This window comes from Mus musculus, chromosome 11 (assembly GCF_000001635.26).
Source record: "Mus musculus strain C57BL/6J chromosome 11, GRCm38.p6 C57BL/6J".
NCBI classification, from domain to species: domain Eukaryota; kingdom Metazoa; phylum Chordata; class Mammalia; order Rodentia; family Muridae; genus Mus; species Mus musculus.
This window is the reverse complement of record NC_000077.6, coordinates 46,294,451-46,313,275: the sequence shown is the minus strand read 5'-3', so window position 1 is coordinate 46,313,275 and position 18,825 is coordinate 46,294,451. Positions and strand designations below refer to the sequence as shown.

Genomic DNA, 18,825 nt, shown 5'->3' with positions numbered 1-18,825 from the left:
TTGTCCACGAGTCAATTCTACCTCAATGGGATCGACATGGGCACGCGCGCGCGCACACACACACACACACACACACACACACACACACACACACGCACACACACACATAATAGCTGTACATTTTTACACTAAGAAATGGAAAGGAAGTAGATGTTTCTCTTTGTTTTTAAATTATTACATTTATTTATTGTGTGTGTGTATGGGTGTGTGTATGTGTCTGTGTGTCTGTGTAATGTGCATATATGCATGTGGGTGGAGGTCAGAACACAATATACAGAAGCTGTCTCTCTCCTTCTACCTTGTGGATCCTGGGAATCGAACTCAGGTCATCATCAAGCTTGGCTGCAAGCGCTTTCTCCCGCTGAGCCTGTGCCCTCTGAGCCCGTGCCCTCTGAGCCCGTGCCCTCTGGGAAGTTATTCTTCAAGTGGTGGAAGGGCTCAACCTCTCACTTAGCCTGCTCCCTTCTTTGGGAAAGCAGCTGTCATTGGACTCCTGTTAGGTCAGTTAATGCTGGCAAATAATAAGCTCCAAGCGAGCAGGGGCTCTACTGCACACTAGTGCGTGCCTGGCTCTTGGCAAGATGCTTGGAACAAAACAGGTAGTCGATAAAGATGTGGTGAATAAATGACTATATGAAAATAATTTGACACCGGGGAGATGCGAAAGGAGCTGACGCTTCCTTCCTTCTGGAGTGGCAGGTGTCGCTGGTGATGCAGGCGGCAGCAGGAAAGTCGTCCCTCCTCCACCTCCAGAGTCCGGAGGCTGGATACTCTAAGGCTGGAAGGTATGGGTTCAGGAGGTTGCAGGTCAGGGGTGCGCAGGGAGCCCCTCGCCGCAGCCATTTCCGGCTCTTTGTGTGACAGCAGCCGCGGCGAAGGGGCTGGGCACCGCGGCCAGGGGAGGAGCCGCGGCAGGCGGAGAGGCGGGGCCGCGGGCGGGGCGCGGCGGTCCGCCGGCGCAGCGGCGGAGCGGGGCTAAGCATCCTGCGCCCCGGCGCGGGGCCCTGCGGTAGCCTCGGGTCCCTCCCCTGGACCTGCCACCGAGCCAGGTAAGGGACTCTCGGAGACAACAGGGCTGATGCAGGAACCGAAATGCTGCCTAGGCGGTGGATGCGTTCCTGAGGATGCGCGAGGGGCGGGCGCCACTTCTCCCAGCCCGTTGGGGGCGCTTGGCTTGGCGCCCGAGGCTACACGGCTTCAGGTCCCTGGAGGCCGGGCTACAGGCCTGTGTTGTCCCTTCTCCCCTCGGCCGCCCCGGGCGCCCTGGGCAGGGAGCGTTTTCCAGAAGTCGTGGGTACAGCGCAGAGCTCCGCGCAGCAGCCTCAGCGGCAGCCACAGCAGGTGCGTGGCCTGGGCCGGAGCCACCCGCCCTAAAAAGAGGCAGGGATAGTCTCGGGGACCAGGGATACCTGCAGGGGCCACAAGCCCAGAGGGGGCTACATCCCTGCACCTACATACTGCAGATCGCCGGGCAGTCCCCGCCTCTGCGGTCGCGGCCACCATCATTCAGCCAAGGCCAGAGAGAGCTGCCTGGGCCCGCCTGACAGGCAAGGGGGTACTGGGCGCCCGCGGTGAACCGAAGCCGGGTGGGGCCGGGGCCACAGCGGCACGGTTTGGGAGAGGAAAGCTCTGATGAGCCGGGAGGCATGGCTGACCTGCTTCGAAGCGTTCTGGCCTATACTAGCGCCTCTCCCCTGGATGGCTTTGGGGAGGAGAAAGGTGGGGTGATGGAATCCTAGGGGTCAAGGTTTCCTTCGTATTTAGCTGCCCACCTGTCTGTTGTGGGAGATTGCCACATCACCTTCAGGAAGGTAAGCCCTCCTGTGTGTACAGGAAGAGGAGTAGCTTGTGGCTAAGGGTGGGGGCAGGGAGCATGGTTGAACCGACTGTTGGTTTTCTCCCGCGACTATCTGGGTGTTTTCCAGTCCAGACTTAGAACTTGGCTAGCCCAATTCTTTAGTGCCCACAGCCCCACAGTTGGGCAGGAAGACTTAGGGATCAGACTGACGACTGACTGTTGCTCCTAAGCAACCATTTCTACCTCTTGACCCCTTCCCTTAGAAGTGACCAGCCTTATTCTTGGGCACAGGCCCTGCAAGAACCATTGCCTAGCACTCAGTGACACCCCCCCCTCCCGCCATTGTCGGAGGACAAAAATATAGATTAATATCTATAGTCGGGATTGTAAGTCCTTGAAGGTAGTTGTCCCTACCACCATCCCCCCTTCTGTGGCTTTCCCCCCCTCCACCCGATGCTCCTTGGGTCCCTTCTCTCCTGTCAAACTTGCTTGAGAAAGGAGCCAGTGAGTGGTATTTATCTTGAAGAGCTAAATACAAAAGGTTTTCCCATTGGATGTAGAGCAGGCGCTTCTTAAGTCATGGGATCAGAAAGGAAGCCGAGGATAGGAGACATTTTAATAGGAAGCAGAGCTGAAGTCAAAATATTTGCTATCTCTAATGGTTGACTTTCCGATGTAAGCTAGATGTGGCACTGATACTGTGGTCAGAATGGCCTATGTGGCAGCTGCCAGCTTCGTTTTCTGTCAGGGCTGCTTTGGCCTGGTGGGCAGGAGTACTGTAGGAGTGTGTGTGTGTGTGTGTGTGTGTGTGTGTGTATGAGAGAGAGAGAGAGAGAGAGAGAGAGAGAGAGAGAGAGAGAGGCAGAGAGAGGCAGAGAGAGAGAGGCAGAGAGAGAGAGGGGTCAGGGGTTACTGTCAGCAGAAGGCTTTTGTTGATCACCAGTCTCTCCTTGCCCGTGGGGTGTGAAATGTGCCCATGGAGAGTTCCTTACTGGAGCTAGCTGCCATCTGCCCTGACAGTTACGAAGCCACAGACAGCACGCTGCTGCTTACAAAGCCAGTGCCCCTGGGTACTTCTGCTTGCTGAGCCCCAGGCCGGTGGCATTAGCTCACTAATCTTCTTTATTGTAGTTCCTGGCCAGTTCTGACTGGTTGTATAGGAACCCAAGACTGCCTTGTTCCCTAATGTGGTGGAAAATGGAAAGAAAAAGCGTGAGTTAGGCATTAGGCCAGAAGTGGGGGGTGGGGTGGGGCACAGGTTTGGAGACTCTTGCTCAGATCAGATCACATGGAGAAGTAATTTAACAGCTAGCCAAGGGCCCCGGTAACAGAAGTGCACCCTTCGATTATCGTGCCCCCTCAGTGGTCACTGGGCCTCTGAGGCTGCCATTGACCTGAAAGCTAAATTAGGTGATGAATAGGCAACAGGCTAATTAGCATTGGGAACAGTATTGCTGGAAAACAGTATAGGGCTCCTGTCCTCACATCTCAGCCCCGGCCTCCATGCTCAAAGAGGCTTCTTTGGACCACTGTTAGCCCCAGGGTTCCACCAAGAGCTTCACAAAATGCTCTTTCTGTAGCCTCCATGTGGCCACCATAACAATGAGTCTATTTCTTTACTGGCAAGTATTAATTATTCACTTATAGTTGACGAAACCAGATGTCAGTCACCTCATTGGAGCCTTTGTGAAAGGCCTTTGGTCTTGTCAATTTGAGAAGCAAAGCTATATCTAGGGTCCGGCGAATGGCCTTGGCGATTGTAGCTGGAGGTGGTTGGTGGATGGGGAAGGCAGCAGTTTGTGCCTTGCAGACTGTGAATCCTGTGACTCGGAGGCCAGCTGTGGTGGGGGAGGGGCCAGTGCATCTTTGGATGTTCTTATTAAATGAAAGATGCACGAAAGCTCTGAATAGAGTGTGTGGCACACAATCGGTCTCCTATTTATACCCCTATTGCTGCGATGCAGTATTTACACGATCGCCGAGAATTTGGTTCATGTGCATAGTCAATTCACGGTCCTCTCGGACCTCTTCACTCCCGGGACTTACCTGAATCGTGCTTTTTCAAGGGGACTTGGTCTGCTGGATCAGTTGAGGTACGTGCCAGAGACATTAGAAAGGCATGTGATCAGACAAGGTGTTGGCCAGGGCTTCACCTGGCAACTGCTGAAAGTGAACGTGGTTGAACTTGAGTTGGCAGGAGGACCGGGTGGGGGCAGGAGAGCAGCGGTAATTCTCACGTTTCAGCACACAGAGCCGGAGAAGAATGTCTTCCTCTGTGTATTCAGCATTCTGCAACCAATTCAAAAATGTCAAGGGCAAGCTTGGGATGGACAGGGCAGCACAGTGAGGCTAGGACTGGGATTCCTCCTAGGCTTCCTGAGAGCCTTTAACTTGGCCACTGCCTTTTCCGACTTCAACAATTGAGCAATGGAAAGCGGTCCATTAAGCCTGTCACCTATCTGTTGCCACCAAAGCCCTGGGATGAGATAATGTCTGTGAAGCCCCAGGTGGAGAAGAAGTCATGGAAAGAGGAAGAGAACGGGACTCCCGAGCATGCCTCTTTTGGATGCATGCCTCTGTTTTTAAAGGAACGATTTATTAAGTGTATTTTGCGTGTCAGTTTTAAGAGTTGGTTCTGTGGCTTCTCTGTGCCTTGGAGCCAAAAAGAAACCGAAAGGCACTTTGTGGCTCACAGGTTCTGTAATGTCCTTATGTGTGTAAAAACATATCAGGATCCACTCAGGGTGTGAAGGTTATCTGCCAGGATGCAAAAGTTCGGGCGGTAGCCTTGGAGCTATGGCCATTGTAAACTGTGCGTGTGATTTGCCACAGAAGACATCCACTGAAGCAGTACTTTTTAGGCCCTGGCAACAGAGGAGAAATGAATCAAGTGCAGATTCTTGAGAGAAATGGTTTCAGGGGACAGAGCTGACTGCAGCGGACTTTCTTGAAGGGCTCATGCTGCCTGGGTGGCACTTTGAAAGCCTCGTGTCATCTCAGAAGCAGTATGATGACAGAGGAAAGCAAATAGAACCTCCCAAAAGGAAGAGGCCCAGTGATGACCTCATTGGGGGTGGCACATTTTGATTGGGTGCTGACCTCAGCAGCCAGTCTTCTCACAGTAGAAATTCTCAGACTCCAATCCCTAGGAGGGCTGGAAATCTCACAAAAATGCACACGATAAAGAGCAACTTAAGGAAGAAAGGATTTCTTTTGGTTTGCAGTTGAAAGGGGTACAGGCCATCATGACGGCAGGAGCATGAAGCAGCTGGTCACACTGTATGCTGAGTCAGGAGTTGGAGAACGATGAATGTTGGTACTCAGCTTGTTATTTATTAATCGTCACCACCATCATCATCATCAATATTTCTTTCTATTTATTCTGTGATGAAGCCCATGGGGAGGTGCCACTCACTCGGTGCCGAGGGTAGACGTTCCCTCCTTAGTCAAACCTTCCTGGAGTCACTTTCAGAGTTTACATCCTGTTATGTTGACAGTTACGATGAACTGTGACAGGATGTGAGGCTTTCTACAGAAAGTAAAGGTGATGGACTGATGAGGCGACCTTAGGAAACTCCAAAGTTTGGACCAGGTCCCTCTGGGGGGGAGGGGGAATTAAGAAACAAGCTAAGGCTGACTGAGAGAATTGCCCAGCTTTCCCCAAAGGCCTGTGCGATGGTTTATATCTGCTTGGCTCAGGGAGTGGCACTATTAGAAGGTGTGGCCCTGTTGGAGTAGGTGTGTCACTGTGGGTGTGGGCTTTAAGACCCTCATCCTAGTTGCCTGGAAGCAAGTACTCCGCTAGCAGCCTTCAAATGAAGATGTAGAACTCTCAGCTCCTCCTGCACCATGCCTGCCTGGATGCTGCCATGTTCCTGCCTTGAGGATAATGGACTGAACCTGTGAACCTGTAAGCCAGCCCCAATTAAATGTTGTCCTTATAAGAGTTGCCTTGGTCATGGTGTCTGTTCACAGCAGTAAAACCCTAAGACAGCCCATAAACTCAAAGAGTATACAGGGCAGACCCTCATCTCAGAAACTCATTATCTCAGTACTGAGGCATACTTCCGTGTGTGCCTTTAAAATGTGATGCTTTATGATCGACTCCAGCAGTGTGGGAATCGTGAGGTAATAATTACAATCTAAAAGTCTCCCCTCAGTGTCCAAATCTGTTACAGCTCCATGTGGGAAGGAGACATGATATAGTAGGCAATAGGGACTAAAGCATGAGAGAATCATCTACAGAGGTTTCCTTAGCTTCTTGGAAGAGTAGACAAGGAAGGCTTCTGAAGATGTGGTGCCTCGAGGGACCATGATATTGTTTCAAATTCTTAACAACAAAAAAACAACAGGAGACATGAATTTGGGTCATTGGCTCATATAGTCAATACATCATTAAACATTGACGAATATGCCGTGCCCAGTGCCCCTCCCCCTGTGCTAGTTGGAGGAGTCAGACCCAGAAAAGAAGTCTATTCCTGGCATCGGTGGTAACCCAGAGAGTCTGTAAGTGTATGAAGCGGTTAGTGACAGGATGAGAGACTTGAGAGTTCCACACCATGAGTTCTGTGGGAGTGTGGGAGAGTATAGCTGCTGTGAGAGGGGCTGACCTGTTTATTCTTGTTATTCTAGAAGACTGGCTTCTACAGGGCCATTTCCATACGAGCGTGTAGCTTACTTCAAGCATTCCCCACCCCCATCCCCTACCCCACCTCGCCCATCACCTTTCTCTTCCTCCCCCCACCACATTAGTCCCTTCCTCTAGACACTTTTGCTTCTCCTTTCCTCCCGATCTGTTCATAGGAGATTTTATGCATCTGTATAAAATCTAGGTCCCATGAATGAGAGAAGACGTGTAACATTTGCCTTATCTGAGACTGTCTTAATTCTCTGGATTTGATGAGCTCCAGTCGCGTCCATTTTTCTGCACACAAAATGATTTTAGCTTTATGGCTAAAAACCCATTCCATTGCCTACATGAGCAACGTTTTCCTTACATTCAGAATAGGTCGATCAAGGCCTGGGTCTGGACACAGGGTAGGACTTGAGAAGAGGAGGAAACAAGCCACAAAGCTGTGGCTGTGGTTTGAGCAAAGGCACACACAGCCAGGATGTCCTTGAAGAGACTGGTGACCCTGTATACTCTGGCCACCGTGGGCAGATGGTCCAAGCTGAGGAAGTGTAGCTTTAAGCATGCTCCTTATATGGAGACAAATGTCCCACCTAGCACCAGAATCATTTGCCCACGGGTTAGAAAGGCCCAGGGAGAAAAGACCAAGTACAGTCATTTTCTTTTTTCTTTTCTTTTCTTTTTCTAAACCTACATGCTGTACAGTAGTCACATGATTGATGTGACCGCATCAACCTTTCCACGCTCTGCAGAAAGGACAAACACGTTAGATGTGATATGGTGGGGACACTTTGAAACCTCTCCTCCTGCTTTACAAAATGCAGCATGTTTGCAGACCTCAGTGCTTGAACTGTGAGTTGCAACAAATCCTACCACACAGCCTCTGACATCACGGTGGAGGCTACCGGCACTCTAGCTTTCCTATATTTTCTTGTGTGTGTGTGTGTGTGTGTGTGTGTGTGTGTGTGTGTGTGCAAATGGAGGCTGTGGGTCGACCGTGCAACCATGGATATCATTCACTAGTGAGGCTGACTAGTGAGCCCCAAGAATTCACGTGTCCTCGCCTCTCTGGCACTAGCATTGCAAGCAAGCATCACCACGCCCAACTTTTACCGTTTAAAATATGGGTCCTGGCGATCCGACTCAGTTCTGAATGCTTGCACACTAAGCACTGTGCGTACTGAGCTGCCCCCCTCCCACCCCACCCCCAGCCCCCAGAGCTCAATCTCCACAGTTCACAGTGAGTGCTTTGGGAGCCTAAGTCAGTCTCGGAGCCGTGTTCAGGTTTCAGGTCCCCAGTGATGGAGGCAAGTTCTGCATCCTCCAACCTAGAGACCAAGCCTGAAAGTCCCTTCTTGTTTTCCTCAGCAGATGGTTCCTTTAGCTCACTCCCCTCTTTACATACAAGTCCCATTGGGGTTCCTCGTGTGGCATTCTGCTGTGATCCCTACTCAGGGCAAAATTAGGTGGGTGCTGTGGCTAGATGACCTCCCCTGCATAAATGACTGGGGACTGTGGCCCTGAGCTTGTGGCATCTGCTGACTTTTTGGTTGTCACCAAAATGCCTTCCTCTACCCACCAACACAGGAAGCAACTGAGAAAAGCAGCCAATGAAATGGCAAGGCCCTTTGCTCCAAGGTCTGTTTCGCTGCGTCCTTGTAGAAAAACAAGCAGGCTGGATAGGCTTTCTGCAGGAGCTCAAGGGGAGGCTGTCTTGGGCTTCTCTGCTCCACCCTCAGGTTCCCTGAGAAGAGAGCTGCTGCAGGTGGCAGGTGGCAGGGCCTCTGCTCCCAGGGGATAGGCCATGAGGCCCTGCTTAGCCAGCAGGGGCTGTGTACTGCCAGGTGTCTCAACTGTTCTGTGGGCTGTTAATATTTCAGAGTCAAATTTAAAATTCTGCTCAAAGCAATACATGCATATGCTTTTGAAAAAAAATAAAGTATTAAAAGTCTCCGTGGTGCAGGACAGCCTTGCAGAGCGGGGCTTCCCTTAGGGGCTGGTTCTTCGAGTAGCTGCATCTTAGTCTCTGATGTGCTCAGACCGCTGCTCTAGGCTTAAGTCTTTTCCAAATTGATCATCCTGTTGCCATAAATCACACCCTGTTCCCCGACCCCCTTTCCTAATCTCCTGAGATCTCTGTTTTAACGTAAAACATCTATATTATTAAGGTTTGTCACTGATAAAAGCAAGCCAAAAGTGATGTTCTCTTTCTTTTCTTGTTTCGTGTTTTGTTCCATTGGAAAGTTTAGATTTTTTTTTTAATTCATGTCAAGTTAAATGTCAGTTGCTGCATCAAACTCTGTCTTCCCAGATTGCTGTGTTAGTCCTTAACCAGACAAGTCACTGCGTGCAAGAGTCATGTCTGGGCCTGGTTTTTGCGTCACTGGGAAGAGAACTCTGTAGGATAGCTACTCTTTTTTTCTTGTCGTTCATTTTGAACTTCAAAGTCTATCTTGCCCCTGCCCCAGCAGTTTCCTATCATCTGGACGTCTTTCCTGCAGAGTGGAGCTGCAGCAGAAGCACAGTGTGAGATGAGAACTGTGCGGTGGGCGTGGAGGTGGGCGTGGAGGTGGGCATGCGCACCTGTCATTCCAACACCAAGAGATCTCTGTCAGCTCTAGAGCAATGAGACTGTGTCGCAGAGAGACAACAACCAGGCAAGGGAGAGGCTGGACAGCCGATTTAGGGGTTTTCCATGCGACAGGGAGGGGTTTGGCTGTCACTCTGTTTATCCCTCCCACTGTCTCCTGCTTCATCTCTGGCTCTCTCTGTACCCAACTTTTTTATGTTATACCCATTGGTTCCTAAAAATACTAATTGGGGGGGGGGGCAGCTTTGTTAAGACATAGTTGGATAACCTGGCAACTACTATTTAAACCATACAGTTCCATAATTTGTAGTAAGTAACAAACCTGTGCAACCACAGTCACAGAATATTTTAGCACATGTCTGGAGAGAGACCTCATACACCGATTTCCTCCAAACCCACACCCAACCCTAGGCAACCACAAGTCCGTTTGTGTCTCCATAGCTCTTCTAGACCCACTGTATAAATGGATTCATACACTGTGAATCTTTTTGTCCTTAGCATGGTGTTTTCAAGGTTCATGCATGCATTTAGGATCATTGTATGTATCTGGACTGCTGAATACTATCATGTTTACAGTGGTACCAGTTTTATTGATGGGTCAGTTGAAGGATATTCAGAGTTCCTGGACTTCTGGACAGTTGTGTTGAATGTTGCTATGAATATCCATTTACAAAGTTTTAGTTTTATTATATTTTATCCACTTACTATTTATTTATGGGCTGTGTGTGTGCGCGCACACACACACATATGAGCATGTGCTATAGCAAGTTTGTGGAGGTCAGAGGACAAGTGGCAGGAGTCAGTTCTTTTTTACTGTGTGGGTCTCAGAGACTGAGCTCCAGTCACCAGACTTGTCAGCAGGCACCGTTACCTGCTCCTTGTATTTAATTGTATGTAACTGGGTGTTTTGCTGACATGCATGTCTGTGCACTACATGCATACAACGCTCACAGAGTGTAAGATCCCCTAGAATTGGAGTTATAGACAGTTGTGAGCTTCTGAATGGGTGCTGGGAATCGAACCTGGGTCTTCTGGAAGAACAGCCAGTGCTCTTAACCACTGAGCCATCTCTTCAGCTCCAATTGTAGTGAGTTTACTTTGGCCAAGTAAAAAGCAACAAGGTATAATTACAGAAAACAAACACTTTCAACATTTTCTTCTGTTGTTCCTCAGCATGTAACAAATTCATACTCCATCCAGTTGCATTGTGCTGGAATGTTCGATTGTTAAAATTGCTGTCTGAGTTACTGCATTTGGGGGGGGGGGTGAAATGAATTTTGGCTTGAGATTATGACAGAATTTCCAACAATTTCCAAAATGGCTCTAAACATGCTTTTTTGTTTGTTGTTGTTTCTTGTTTTGTTTTGGTTTTTTGCATTTGTTACTCTGTAGTATCTACTTCTGAAATGCGTTTTCAGCTTTGACAAATAAAAAACCAAACTGTAGACAAACTGAAAAACATTGACGATATCCTGTACCTTACAGGGTGAAATATTTACGTAACAATAAACGAGTACAGGGTCCACAGAGATGGCTCAGTGAGGACCTCAGTGGGGGCAGGGAGGCTGGAGAAGCAGATTTTGGTTCCCAGAACCGGTGTCAAAGTCCAGGTGGGAGCCTGGAGACCCGCTCCTTTGAGCAAGCTGGCTAGCAAGACTAGCCAAGTCTGCACGTTCTGGATTAGAGAGGTGCTACCTCTGTGTGTGCGATAGAAAGTGGTTGTGGAATACATGCCATGTCAGCTTTGGTCCTCCACATGCATGTTCACACACACATGCTAACGTACATGGGAACATGCATCTACCTGTGTATGCACACTACACACATTTATCTTATCATCATGCAAACCACTTTCATCTTTGATATATGATAGTTTGGTATGTAATGCCAAGAAATTGTTTGAAAATGAATTTCCCTGAAAACATTTCGAATCAAAACATTTGATTTGCACACCTGTTTTTTTTTCAAAGATTTATTCACTCATTCATGTATATGAGTGCACTGCAGCTGCACAGATGGCCGTAAGCCACCGTGCGGCTGCTGGGAACCGAACTCAGGATCTATGCTGGTTCTGGCCCTGCTGGCTGACAGCCCTATTTGCTTGCTCTGGCCGTTAGCTCACTCCAACCCGCTCCCTTGGGCCGTGCTCACTCTGGCCCAACTCGATTTAGCCCAAGGACCCATTCACTATTATATGTAAGTACACTGTAGCTGTCTCTGGACACACCAGAAGAGGGCGTCAGATCTCACCACGGATGGTTGTGAACGACCAGGCGGTTGCTAGGATCCAAACCCAGAACCCTCAGAAGCGCACCAGCGCTCCCACCCGCTGAGCCACCTCACCAGCCCCATACCTGTTTTATACACCTGTATACCCTTAGTCTTCATTTCTTAGCTTAAAAGAGATCATAAGAGAAAAATAAGAAGCCTCAGTATAGGTTATCCCCTAAAAGCAGCTCCGAGTGGTTCCCACAGGGTTGACAGCTGGGAAGCCTGGCCTTTGTCTGTGCAGACTGTTCCTGTACAGCTCTTCACACCCAACCCACTCAGCAGAGGCTGCACGGCCCAGCGTGGTACACTCTGGAATCCCCGTGAGATGAGCATACATAAGCGTCTGCCTGCTCGGCTGGTTCTGAGGTCCGAAGGGGCTCCACTCCGGGGCATGGGTCTCCATGGAGCTGTACCCTGCCGTGACCACTTTCTATGCCCGCAAAGCTTCCTGCCACCCTCTGCTACAAGCAGGATGGTTTTGCTTGCTTACCCAAATGCCATCCCATTTTATACTAATGAGACCCTTTTAATTGTTTTATACTTTAACATGTCTTTGCATAGTATTTTCCATATATATGCTTATGTAAGTATATGTCTCTGTGTGTGTGTGTCCTCTAGCTGGATAGCTGAATAGAAGGAGACTACCCGGCTTCTAGATATTTGTGAATCTCCCAAATGACTGTTTCCTCATCTTTCCAACATAGGAGAGTTTTGTGGTCCTGAGGAAGTTTTGGAAAAGCAGCCAACCTGGGAAGGAGGTGATGTGCTTAGCATTTTCCAAAAAGATACAAAAGCAGGCATGGCCTAAAATAACACGGAACTAGAAAGAAAGATATCCTGTGAGCCTGGCCTCTGCCAATCACTAGCATGAATGAATGCATTTATTTCTCAGTAACGGTGATCTAAGAAGAACATCAGATAGTAGCTGCTACCCTCTTGAATTTGTGGGGCAGTGCTGATGGGAAGTCAAGATGAAAGAGTCATACAGACATCTTAGTGACAAGGCCTGCCTCGGTGGGGGAGTGGGGAAATCACGACCGTGTTCACCTACTCTGTGGTTTACACGCCATGCATGGCCTTCAGTGCTGGGCAGTGAGAAGCCTCTGCTTTAGTGTGAGCAGAGGGCTGCATTCCCAAACAAGCCTGTTTGTTATTGTTGATTCTTCTGAAGACAGGAGATCCTAATTTGGCTGAGTTAGTCCAATCAGGAAGACCCTTTCTGCTTTAACCTTTACAAAAAAGTAATCTCATGCAAGCCAGTCTTTAAACAAAGAAAATTTAGTAGTGTGTGAGTGTGTGTGTGCATTGTGTGTGCACTGGTCAAGAATTTTCTTAATTGCCAATGATGCAGGAGGGCCCAGACCACTGTGGGTAGAGCCATCCGTTAGGCAGGTGAGCCTGGACCTTATAAGAAAAGTAGCTCAGCAAGCCAGTGGGCAGTGTCCCTTGTGGTCCTGTTTCCAGGCTCCTGCTTAAGTGTCAGTCTTGACTTCCCTCCATGATGATCTATCACCAATAAGGTTAAATGAATTCATTTCTCTCCAAGTTGCTTTTGGGCAGAGATTTTTCATAGCAACAAAAAGCTAACTAGGCGAGCATACGTGTGTGTGCACTGCACTTGCAAGGAGAGTCATGTGCGCATGTGTGAAAGGCAGGGTAGCTTTGCAGTTGGTTTTCTCCTTTCCTTTCACCTTTATATGGGTTCTGGGAATTGAACCCAGATCTCTAGGTTTGCACAGCAAATGCTTTGAGCTGAGCCAGCTTGCTGCCCCGTCATGGTTTTTCTTGGTGCTTGTCTTTCTGCTCCCACCTTACCTGCTGTTCTGATTTCTGTTGAGAGCTCTCGGTCTGTTTCAGAGAATGGAGGCTTGGCGTGATTCATGAATTGTGACTAAGCTGATAATTGTGTAAGCTGATAATTCCTACTTTTATCTTCTAACAACTTATTTCCTGAATGCTTAATCCGGTGCAGGCTGCCTTGTTAAGTATTCTACATGCTGAAAAGTTATAAAATGCTCAGAACAAAGGACGGGCACTGGGGGCTGGTGAGATGGCTCAGTGAGTAAGAGCACCCGACTGCTCTTCCAAAGGTCCGGAGTTCAAATCCCAGAAACCACATGGTGGCTCACAACCATCCGTATCGAGATCTGACTCCCTCTTCTGGAGTGTCTGAAGATAGCTACAGTGTACTTACATATAACCAATAAATAAATCTTAAAAAAAAAAAAAGAATCTTTAAAATAAAAAAAAAAAAGGACGGGCACTATTATAAATTGTGATCCTTTTACAAATAAGGAAACTGTGGTTGCGAAGGGGTTAAATAACAGCTTACAGTCCAGTGGCTTTTCCGTGCTGAGCAACAGCTTCAGACCCAGCCCTCAGACCCACCCACTGCTATTCCTCCTTGGTAAAACTGCCTTACTTCTCATTCCTTCCAGAAGTTGTCAAAAGGAGCGTAGCAGTGAGATCCTACTTTAGCTGCAAATGAGAGTCCCTGCACTTCCAAAACCAGGTTCTCCTAACTCCTATCACGCACTGGTGCCAGGATTCACCCTGCCTTGTTGCGGTCTGTCAGTCATCTCAGCCTTGGAGCCTCTGCCTTCCCCTCTCAGAAGCAAATTACTTATCAGCTCAGAGCTGCTACTTCTCTTGGGGCAGCCAGGCCAGGGGCTTTAGGTTGGTTGTGAAGACACTGAATTAAACAAACTTCCCTGAATCCTCAAGCTGAGAGACCACAACTGCCTGAGGTGAACCAGGCCTCAAGTGAATTTGGAGTAATTCATTTCTCTCTTTTCCAAAATGACAAAACGGCCCGTGCGCATGGACTAGACACATGGAGTTTTCTCAGGTTGCATAACAGGCTGGCCTCCCGGGCCAAAAAAGACACGCTTGGTTTCACATATACCTCTGTTCAAGCTTCTAGAACATCCTCCTTTCTGATTTATGTGGGTTTGGCACTGACTTCCAGCACTTGAACTAAAAATGTCTGATTTCCACCTCCCTTAGGCAGCGGATGAGCTGCAGAGTCAAATCCATTGCAGAAGCTGTAGTTCCAAGAAGAAAAGAAAAGCCGCCTTATGTAAACAAAGCCTTTTAATTTGTTGGTTTTATTAGGCAGCCCATGTACTGACTTTCTTCAAGGAAACTATGGGATGCTACTATTTTTAAGGGGAGCACCTTAAGGGTTATTCTAGTAAATGGATGTTTTTTGGAGCCTATGAAGTCCTGAAGAAGCCCAGGTTTTAGGGGAAAGGTGAGAGAAAGGACCATGGTAAGTGACAGTGGGGGCAGGGAGGAAGGGACAGGGAATTCCAATAAAAACTGGGTGCTTACACTGAGCTGGAGGCTTTAACAGAAAGTTCCAGACAGACACACAATTGGATAGGAGAGAGAGAGAGAGAGAGAGAGAGAGAGAGAGGGAGGGAGAGAGAGAGAGAGAGCACGCCTTACTAGCATCACAGGGCACCAACAGTTCTTACACGTGCCTGATTTTGTAAAAATATATTTAAGGTTAAAAGACAAATTACATGAATCCGGAAGCAAACTTGGATCCCCGGGTTTGGCTGCAAGCGCCTTTACCCATTCAACCCTCGTCCTTACCTATGATTACGTTCTTTTTCTTCCCCATCTTGTATTATTGGGAAGTGAACCCCTGTGTCACTTTGTTCCTATTTCAGTAGATATTTCTAGAAAACACTTCTAAAACATAATTCTGATACTGCGTTTCAGCTAAAATAACAGTTTCTCCCAAGTATCCAGGGTGCAGTCCGGATTCAGTTTCCAGTTTGTTTGTTTTTCCCTAAGTGTTACAGTTTTGCTTGCGGGGTGGTGAGTTCCAAATAGTTGAACCAGGCTCCAAACAAACATTGTGTCAGGTTACTAAATCTCACAGCCCTCCACTGCTGTGCGGCTTCCACATCTTCCATCCCTGCCCCCACCTTCTCCCCACCCACCCTCTGCACCCCTCTGTCCCCTCTACCCCTCTGCCCCTTCAGTTTATTTGTTGAAGACATTGCGTCATCTTCCATATTGATTACATGCCTGTAATGTGTTATAATGTGAATTGAAATCAAAGGATTGAAGAGATTCTGGTGTTCCTTTTGGGTCCAGCATTCTTCCCACGTGATGGTGTATCCATCCATCAGACAGCATGTGAGTCACCTGGCTGTTTTCATTTAGTGATGCTGGCCCCCTTGAGGATCAGTGCATAGACCCACTTATTCATTAGGGGTTGGAAAGCAGGTGTTACAGTAGGCATTGTCTCCGAATGGAAAACAAATTGTGTCTTTTTTCTTCTGAATTGATTATCCTACCCAGAAGTCTATTTGGGTTAGGAAAGACAAGTTATCTCATTGTGTTTTCCCATTTTCTACACAACAGTTGGATCACAGGCACTATCCAAGGAATAAGAACCAGGTTTTGATTTGGTAACTCTATGGTCTCAGTGATATGAAGGCATTTACTCTTGTTCTGGTCCACTGTGGCTTAGGTGATGGATGTTCATGGTCCGATCCAGGGAGAGAGGAAGCTTGAGTCAGGGTCTCCTCTGGATCTGTTGCACATACAGCTACAGCCCCAGTATCTTTTTTGTTTGTTTGTTTATTTGTTTTTGTTCTTTGGGTTTTGTTTTGTTTTGGTTTGGTTTTTGGTTTTTCGAGACAGGGTTTCTCTGTGTAGCCCTGGCTATCCTGGAACTCACTCTGTAGACCAAGCTGGCCTCGAACTCAGAAATCCGCCTGCCTCTGCCTCCCGAGTGCTGGGATTTAAAGGCGTGCGTCTTCCATATCCTCCATCCCTGCCCCCACCTTCTCCCCATCCACCCTCTGCACCCCTCTGTCCCCTCTACCCCTCTGCCCCTTTCAGTTTATTTGTTGAAGACATTGCATCATCTTCCATATTGATTACATGCCCAGCTCAGCCCCAGTATCTTAAAGAGTCAGCTTCCTTGCGATGCCAGGAAAGTTCTCAACCTTCCTGGACATTTTCTGCCCCAGGCCTGGACTCACAAATTCAGTTCCTTAATAGGAAGTCATAGTTGCAGACTGCGACTGAGCACTGAAGGTGCGTGTTGCTTATGGGTTGGGATTTGTTTCTAGGTCTTTTTTGGTGGGCAGAAATACATACTTGAATGTATATGCTTCTATCTGTACATATAAATATCATATTTGTATCTTTCTATATGTGTATTTGTGTCAGTGTGGACTTTGTAATGTGTTTTAATTTTAATATAAACACATATGTGCATGCATGCATCTTGCGCTCACTCAACTGGCCAGGAAGAACCACGCTGCAACAGGATCCTTCTGCACACGTTTATTCAGTCCTGTTTCTTCTTGTTTATATCTCTCCCGAACCCTGGGCCTCTCACTCTTTTATACTCTCAGTTCCCATCCACGCACAGCAGGCCACGTCACCTCACCAGGTACGCAGCTTCAGCTAATCAGGGCAGCAGGGGCATATCTCCATCAAAATGGATTCACCAGTATCCTGGTGCACCTGTGCAGCTCTCAAGATGTTTGTGGCTTATAGGAGGAAGTCAGGTGCAAGTCATACGACTTAGCTACAGTCCCTGGCACCTTTGGGACTGCTGCCACACCCGCTCCTCACATATGCATATTTATTAACATATAAGTTCTTCTGGATACTTCTTATCCATATTTGTGCTAGTTTCATGTATATTGCTATAGTAAAATACCTGGACAAAGAGCAACCCAAGGAAAAAGGGTTTATTTTAGCTTACAACTCCAGGCTGCAATCTGTCTCCTTGGAGAAGACATAGCAACAGGACCCCAAGACAGCTAGTCACATTGTACACTCAGAAGCAAAAAGAAATGAATACATACACACTCCCCTTATATAGTTTAAGACTCCCTGACTAAGAAATGGTGCTACCCACAGTGAGCTGGGTCCTCCAACGTTAGTCAGCTCAGTTAAGACAATCCCCCATCGATATGACTACAGGTCAACCCAGTGTAGACAGTCGCTCTCTGAGACTGCTCACAGGTGATCTCATGTTGTATCAAGCCCATACTCGAAGCTAACCACAATACCTTTTCCTGCTGTATTTGGGTCTTAATGATTCTCTTCAGTCGTAACCGTGTATCTCCTTTCAGCCATGTCAAGACTGCCTTTGTCGTACCCAAGGAGCTAAAGGGATCTGCAACCCTATAGGTGGAACAACATTATGAACTAACCAGTACCCCGGAGCTCTTGACTCTAGCTGCATATGTATCAAAAGATGGCCTAGTCGGCCATCACTGGAAAGAGAGGCCCATTGGACACACAAACTGTATATGCCCCAGTACAGGGGAACGCCAGGGCCAAAAAGAATGGGAATGGGTGGGTAGGGAAGTGGGGGGGAGGGTATGGGGGACTTTTGGGATAGCATTGGAAATGTAATTGAGGAAAATATGTAATAAAAAATATTAAAAAAAAAAAAAGAATCAACCAAAAAAAAAAAAAAAAAAAAAGACTGCCTTTGTCTCAACACCACCCGGAACACATCTCATAATCACTCTTTTCCTCATAATACATTCAAACATCACAGTAATACACCAATGTGGCATTGAAAAGAGAGTGAGCTTGTGTTTTTCTAAACTTTCTTTCCCCTTACTTTATTTTAGTCATTCTCAAGCTGTATCCCAGTTGTATCTACCATCTGATTACCGAATTAGAGACTGGAGAGATGGTAGATCCATCAGAGGGTAGGAGTGCTTGCCACCCGAGCACCGGTGGAAAAGCCTAGAATCCCAGTGCTGCGGGAGGCAGAGACAGGAGACGCTGAAGTCTTTTCTTTTTGGTTTTTGTTTGTTTGATTGATTTTTGTTATCAGCTTAGCCCTGGATTCAGTGAGAAACCCTGTCTCAAGGAAGTAAATAAAGTGACAGGAGAATAGGAGATCCTCCAATGTCCCCCTTGGCTGTCACAGGCACTTGGCACACACATGTGCATGTATGTGCACACACTAATACAGTATACACACACACACATCCCAAGCATAGAATCACTTAGAACATTTCCTTTTGACGTGACTATACCAACAATTTGTTGCTATACACACTCATTTCTTTCTTTCCTATTATTTTTAAGGGTTTGCATTTTAAATTTAATGCGTATTTTATAGTAATGTAAAATCTGGAATGCTAGACCGTTTCTCTGGCCCTGAAGGCCTCACCTTTCTTCTTTCCCCTTCCTCAAAGCTCAGCTGTCTTTATATAGCCTGCCCTTACAGTTTTGTTTCAATAAGTTTGTTTGTGTGTGTGCACGCATCCTCCTCTCAGATGAATGGGTTCGTGTGGTTCGCATGGGCTAGCTGCTGCTTTGTCTTACGGTTGCCTGGGCTTCGCTGAGGAGGGCTGCAGCAGCTCCATGGTCATGGATGTTTGCACTTCTCAGGCCGCTGCAATTACACACTTCACACCCAGCCAACAGTGTGATCGACAGCCTGCTCTCCGCAACCTGGCCAATGGCATGGTGGTCATAGCAGTTGGATCAGCAAATAGCAGTCTGGATTTCTTACTGCGACGAAACAGTATG

General features: G+C 47.7%; 1 protein-coding gene across 6 annotated transcripts in view; it reads left to right on the top strand.

The window, feature by feature from the left end:
• The first annotated feature begins 416 nt into the window (after positions 1 to 416).
• Positions 417 to 18,825, top strand: part of Cyfip2 (cytoplasmic FMR1 interacting protein 2) — a 119,011-nt gene continuing 100,602 nt past the window's right edge. The window contains exon 1 of one of the 6 annotated variants that reach the window (NM_001252459.1): positions 417 to 785. The gene's annotated coding sequence lies outside the window, so the exon portion shown is untranslated. Of the gene's footprint in view, positions 786 to 912; positions 1,342 to 18,825 lie in introns of those variants that run through there. The other 5 variants (XM_006534463.3, XM_006534461.4, XM_006534462.4 and 2 more) reach the window with 5 other exon arrangements.